Source organism: Colias croceus, chromosome 1, assembly GCF_905220415.1.
Source record: "Colias croceus chromosome 1, ilColCroc2.1".
Lineage (NCBI taxonomy): Eukaryota > Metazoa > Arthropoda > Insecta > Lepidoptera > Pieridae > Colias > Colias croceus.
In genome coordinates, this window is record NC_059537.1 from 9,917,045 (window position 1) to 9,924,911 (window position 7,867).

The window sequence follows — 7,867 nt, forward strand, 5'->3', positions numbered from 1 at the left end:
TACTGCTATATTAGTACCTTACAAAACTAAATTTAAAAGTGCCGTCATTTTCTAAGAGATGGCGCCTGGAACTATATTAGCAGCTATACATATATCGATGGCTTACAGCCAAAAAGGGATAAGCGCCATTTTTTGGAGAACGGACTTATATATACCGCTGAATTGCTCTTTTTTTTCTGCGTCGTTTGGTCTAGTTCACACATCTCTAGGTTAAACTTTAAGTCGGTTAGGCGGTAGTAAAATCAAAGACTAAGGCCAAATTTCTTCGTCTTAAACGACAGATTTTTTTGTGTGGAATGCATTTTGGTAGTTAATCAAAAATATTTCAATACAAACAACCTTTATACTTTTTGGGCTTCCTGTAAAATTTTACTATTTTAACGTTAAACCATTTTGTCTGAAGGCAAGTATAAAAAAATATGCGTTTAAGATAATTTGCTTCGCTGTAATTTTTTGTTAAATTTCATTTAGTACTTTACGCTCGTGCCTTCAAAAAACAAAATTGTCGTTTGATATAGAAAGGCCACATTTTTGAGACTTAATTTGGTGTTTAGCAGTTTTTTTCCGGTTAGTCTTTAAACACTTAAATGGCGGATACTACATTTGTCCCTATAAATATTTAATAATAGTTTGTCGCTTATACTTTTTTTCCCTCCCGAAACAGAAGAAATTTTGACGCTTAGGATAAAATAGCAGAAATGAAAAATACGTTTATGCTAATTTGTTTTCATCCTATTTGTCGTTTATCTGTCTAAAAACAGTTTGGAATGGTGGTTATCGGTATCGTTTCCCCAAACCTACGAGCCCAAGCGGCTTCGCGATGAGAAGACTGATTTCATTAATCTTAATTAATGTTAAGAAAACTTTGTTTGTTAAAGTTGCAGTTCTTTTTTTTTAATTTTTGTAATGTTTTCTATGAGAAATACCTACACAGAACAAAATTAAATATACATAAAAATTACAAAACGTTGAATTCTATTTAAAAAATCTAGTTATATTGGTGCACTTGGCGATAGACTAGCGCGACTTCCTTCGGGAACAAGGGCGTTTTGGTCCCTCGCCAAGGCCATCCAAGGTAACTTTTGTCGTTCATCCTTTCCACCTTTGCACAAGGACGAAGACTCTCTGGCCCATTCCGCTAAAGAGAAAGCCGAACTCTTGGGCGCTCTCTTTGCTAGGAACTCGACTCTTGATGACAGGGGAATGACACCGCCGACCATCCCGCGGTGCAACCATTCAATGGCGGATATACGCTTCACACAACGTGCCGTTCGAAACGCTCTCTTTTCCCTTGACATCCATAAGTCGACTGGGCCGGATGGAGTCTCCCCTATTGTGCTTAGGACATGTGCTCCTGAGTTGGCACCGGTTGTAACGCGTCTTTTTCGACTCTCTTACGCCAAAGGCATTGTCCCGAATTCGTGGAAGACTGCTCTTGTCCACCCAATCCCTAAAAAAGGCGATCGCTCAAATCCGTCTAACTACAGACCGATCGCCATCACTTCTTTACTCTCCAAAATAATGGAATCCATTATTAACTGCCAGCTCATGAGGTATCTGGAGGAGAACCAGTTGTTAAGCGACCGGCAATACGGTTTCCGTAGTGGTCGCTCGACTGGTGATCTTTTGGTGTACCTCACTCACAGATGGGCGGAGGCGGTTGAGAGTAAAGGGGAGGCATTGGCTGTAAGTTTCGATGTAGCGAAAGCCTTCGATCGGGTCTGGCACAAGGCACTTCTAGCGAAATTACCATCTTTCGGACTTCCTGCAAGGTTATGCGATTGGGTTGCCAGCTTCCTGGAAGAGAGGAGCATTAAGGTCTTTATCGACGGTTCTTGCTCTAAGCCTCTTCATGTGAACGCTGGTGTCCCACAAGGCTGCGTGCTATCTCCTACACTGTTCCTTCTGCATATCAATGATTTGTTACAAATCAGTAACATTCATTGCTATGCAGACGACAGTACGGGGGATGCTCTTTATCCCGGCCGTGCAAACACCTCAAAGGAAAGCCTCAATGAGAGTCGAAACAAACTTGTGTCTGAAGTCGAGTCTCCTCTCCAAGAAGTCTCGGAGTGGGGTGAACTTAATCTTGTCGAGTTCAATCCCCTAAAGACACAGGTTTGCGCGTTTACCGCTAAAAAGACCCCATTTGTCGTAGAACCTCGGTTTAAGAGTACTCTACCTTGTACCTTGAACCTTGTGTACTACCCTTAGTATATCGCCGAAAATCGGAATCCTCGGAGTTGAAATCTCGAGTGACGTTCAATTCCGCAGTCATTTGGAAGCGAAAGCTAAATTAGCCTCGAAAAAACTTGGTGTGCTCAGTAGATCGAGACAGTACTTCAAGCCGGCCCACCGACTTCAGCTGTACAAGGCTCAGGTGCGACCGCATATGGAGTACTGTTCTCATCTCTGGGCCGGAGCCCCACAGTATCAACTCCTTCCACTTGACCGCATCCAACGTCGAGCAGCTCGAATTGTCGATGACCGTAGGCTTTCCGATAGGCTCGATCCACTTTCAGTGCGGAGAGACGTTGCGTCTCTCTGTATGCTGTACAGAATCTACTACGGGGAGTGCTCTGAGGAATTGTTCCACCTTATACCAGCCGCACAGTTCCACCACCGGACCACACGCCGTAAAAACCAGTTCCATCCGCACCATCTGGATGGTTGGGTCTCCACCACTGTCCGCTTTACCCGTAACTTCCTTCCGCGTACGGTGAAACTGTGGAACGATCTGCCACCTGCGGTGTTCCCGAACAACTACGACATTGGGGCCTTCAAGAAAAGAGCTTATTTGTACATTAAAGGCCGGCAAAGCACCTGTAACACTCCTTGTGTTACAAGTGTTTATGGGCGGTGGTGACCACTTAACATCAGGTGGCCCACCTGCTACTTTGCTTGCTCTGACATAAAAAAAAAAATTACCTTTGTTATTTTTAAGTTAATTTGAGCTCGGCTATGTAAGAGCCATTCGTCGGAGATGCTTTTTTATTTTGTTTTTGATTTTGTGATGCTTAAGTTATGTGCTATTAATACGTCAAATAAAGACTGATTTGATAAATATTGATGTCTTCTAATTATTTACATCCCTAAAGCAAAATTTGGGGCAAAGCAAGTTTCAGTATCTTATGCAAAATATTTCCGTTAAAAAATTTAACTTTATACAGTTTTGCATACTGTTAATTTTTATTCGGTAGCTCCTTACACAGTATTTACCTATATTTTTTCCCTAAAACTTTTGCTTGTGACATTTTTCTTCGATGTATATAACATTTAAATGAGAATTACGTCATTTATGCTCAAGCAAAAAATTCAAGTATTTACACTTATACCATTTTTCCTGTTTACAAAATAAAAACCATTTGAGGATAAGCGACAGTAAATTGTATTTTGCGCTATATAATGGAAAAATAAAAACGTCATTTAATAAGTACTAAATTCAATGCTATATTGTATACATCTCCAGCTTTTTGGGGTCTATACAATTTTTTTTATGAATTTTTTTTTTATATTTTTCACTTTAAACCACTCTCATGAACAATTTTATAGGTGGCGGTTATCCTTTATTGGCTGTAAAGCATCGATATATATATATATTAATAATTAGCACAAATTACCAAATAGTTACATACTACGGGTAATAGAGCCAATAGGTATATAAATATTTTTAAAGCAACTAAATTTATTCCATAAATTCGATCAACGGTACTGAATAAACGAAATGATGTTAATGGTCCTTCGAAACAATGAAGTCAAATATACAGTACTTACATATTATATCATACGAATATCGGAATATATATTTATCGCCATATGTAAATCAGTGAAATTAATAATTTTTCTATCATTAATATCAAGTTTGCTTTTTATACTAGTTAGAGTATACCACAGTTAATAATATAATACTACATATAAACATAATACTATATATGTTACCGGAAATGTATGTAATCCGTCATTGTATACAATTCCTAGGAAATGTATACAATTCCTAAAATCGTACGGAAATGTGTGAAATAAATTATTTTATACACATTTCCTAGGAAATCTATACATTTCCTAAATGGCTATCGGAAATGTAAAATATTTAAGATATTTATTGATATTATTTGTCGCAGGCAAGTTGTATATAATCTGGCCGTTTACAAACGGTCGGCATTTTGTAGTAACTATGCCGATAATTCGTAATCAGAAATTTTTGGTTTGGATAAGGGGGTGGGTTAGGTTAGGTTCGTGTTTTTTAAAACTACACAGAAATAGGAGCCCCACGAAGTGGGGCTCCGTCGGCTCGCGACCGTCTTTTTGTAGAATTTTGGAAAAAGATGAATTTTCGTCATATTAAAACAGCTAGCCGTAATGTAATACGGCGGATTGTACAATCTGACTGCGCCAAATATAGGTACGCGAGGACAGCGGGACGAGTGGACTGATTACTTGCAAAATGAAAATTTGATTATATAAGAATAAATATAAGTTGATTTTGTGATATTTACGTTAAAAGTTAGATAGTTGATTTTTAAAATGTTAATTAGTAAGATAATAATATTAACATAATATTATTACAATTTTACGGTATGACTGTTACCTGATTACAATCGGGTATTGATACATCAATAAGAGCTATAATAAAAAAAATAACAACGTGTTTTATTACAGAAAGCATTTACTTTACACATTTCCTAATACGATATCGGAATTGTATACAATTCCTAGGAAGATTATACATTTCCTAGGATAAGTTTAAGTTTTCTAAGATAAGGAATAGTTTTTTAAACAATATTTTATACATTTCCTAAATGGTATCGGAATTGTACACATTTCCTAGGAATTGTATACAATTCCTTGATTTCATACATTTCCGGTAACATATTATACATACTATGCTAGCTTGCTGCCAGTTGCCACAGCTGAGGGTAGAGCGGAGCTCTTCCTATGAATTGAGATTCATAATATCATTTTCGTTTTGCAAATAAATGTAAGTATCAACAAGATGAACATAAAGGACAAAATAAATATCTTATGGTTGACAGTTTTCTTATGTTTTCTTTAGAGCGGTGACTCTAGGTAGCGTTAGATTCTGTGCTCTAGGTCCTAGAATCGCAATGCTGGAAGTTATAAGATTCTGGATTTTTTCTTAATCTGTTGTTAGCGAACAAACTATTCATTAGTTAGTTAGTTATTTTATATGTATTTATTATTTACACATCATTAGTCAGCAATGACATTTGAGTTTTGACAAGTCGTGCGTAATACGTGTGTGAACGTGGTGTGAACCTATACCACAGTTGACAGATATATACGTACATACTCTTGGTACATACCTATACCATACCTAATAATTTAATTACAGTCATTTAAATGTTAGGTAAGTATATTTAGTTTCGATAGGACAAACAATCGTATAAGATGCTATTTAGTAATGATCTACTGCCTAATGAGTTGGAGGGGATAAAAACAAACCTACTAATATTCAAAGCCTGTACAAATTAGAACCTAATTAAGTAATTTCGTCCCCCATTATTCAATCCAAAGCAAATGCAAATTCAAATAGAGTCAATACAGAGAGTCAATTAATACAATGTAGGTACGTAGATATACGTCAAGTAAAATTTCTCTTTCCCTAACCGGAAATATTGATAATATTAAATAGCCGTGCAGAACGAACACATGCTTTGCAAAACAATGTCTTTGATGAAGCCGCCTCGACGTTTATGCATTGAAACGATATGTATTTTATGGTTTACGATGTTCCGAGTACGCGAAAGCCAATATCGATTTTACGTTCGAAAGAATTGGCATTTAATTATTGTTTATATAAACCGTGACTAGTCGAATTAATATTTACCGCTATGTAGGTAGCCTGTTAATACTTTGACAAAACGTAGACTGTAGGTATTGACACAGTATTGATTGCAATTACGTAGACCAAATGAGATTTTCCTTCTCATACGATAATAACGAAAGCTGAATCATTATCATATTACTTATCACATTATCTACCATTATATTTTTTCATAGGCGATTTTTATAATTGCCTCTCTTTTCCCTGGATATCAATCGTCTATTTTATTCATAAATTCATGTGAGTTGTCGGCTGTCGCACTTTCCCCAAAAAAGGTAAACAAAACTGAACATAGTTAAACACTCAAATACATATATGTATTTAATGAGCGTGACAACCCAGCAATAGAGAGTCAATTGATCTTTACTAGAAAACAGTTACTACTCGCAAGTTTCCCGATTGTCTATATAGAAGCTGTAGGTATTTTGCGGTAGCGAAATGTGTTTTATAATTTCAGCTTGAATTTCATAAATTCTTGTTACATTGGATACGGTATATCTACAACAATTCATTTTATACAGTCTATGTTAGCTTTGCTGGTCTATCTACTGGTAACTGTCAAATTTATAAAATAAGGCTCATAATATTATGTGTAGGTATTAATTAAGTACGGTAATCTAGGTACATAGTTGTTGCTACATTGCCAGCAAGAAGAAATTGTAATACTGATACATATTTATTAAATCTCATCTCACATCAAACTAGTCAAACTACCTACTAAAATACAAAGGCTTAATTAACTACGCAAGGGAATAAAAAATAAGAATCCAAGTCACTCACGACATTATCAATGTACAAAATGCCATATCAATAATTGTTCATACGCTCGTCGACTACGCTTTCACTTGACCGAGCTAACTCATTATTCTAGCTATCTGCTGTCACAATATCTGCACAGTGAGCTTTTAATTAGACTCCAGTGTTGCCGTCAGAGAAAACATTAATTATTCAAAGAGAAATACCGTAGTCAACCTCTAGTCGAATTGTTTTGACAGCCGCAATTTTTCCTAATACTTATTCATTAACCTTTTAGCAGAGCGTAGGTGTACGTTAATTATTTATTGTTATTAGCATTATTAAATATACTACCAATAAGATTAAAATATTATATAGATTTTATTTTATATTTGTTTATAAATTCAAAGAAAATTTTTGTTAATTTATCTGAATCAATTTTAAAGAAATGCGACGAAGCTTTCAAAGGATTTAATTAAAAGTCCGTTATTTTCAAACGCTAGTTAAGAATCTCATATTACAATGTATCGGTGAACAATTTAGTGTGATTACCGGCTGTTATCAATCCGTTAGCAATGATTAACCTCAATGTAGACGGTTATTAATCACACGTTAGAAGTTACTTTCGGCACTCCAAACTTTATAGTTTGTACCGTTAACATTGCGAATGTTTCGCTAAGCATATAGAAAGCGGTTATGTTCGTTTTTAATTGTATGTATGTATAGCGATAAATCGTTATATTTGTCTAGTTTATTTTTATGCTTTAAGCGACACTACTTTTAACTTTAACCTGTGACAATGAAAAGAGTACCAGATCTCACCCTGGAGTTTCTGTTTATGAGTTTACCTGATAAGTTTATTTTTTCAATACGACTTTAGTTTTCGATAACGAGGAGGAAAACTTACGCAAACTGAACTCAAACATGATATTTTTGGCATTTTTCCTGCGAGCGTTGACCAGAGATCCCTAGAAAAACACCTCACTGTTTGCTTTGGATAACGTGACGGTATTCGGATTCGTAAAATTGTCTTCTTGTTTATACTAAACGATATCGCAAGGTTCACATTTCCGGCATGCCATAAATTTCGTATTTTCGATTTCACCAGTAAGTGTTTACTTGTCTAGTATTTTATGGAACACAATTGTTTGTGCCTAGAGCGCTGTGAATTGCCTGTCATACCTGCTAGCCTAGTAATTGTAATATGAATCCTATAGCTGGCGGCGCCGCTTTTTGCTTATAAATATAGACTAAATGATACCATAAAAAGTTTCATTACTTTTACTT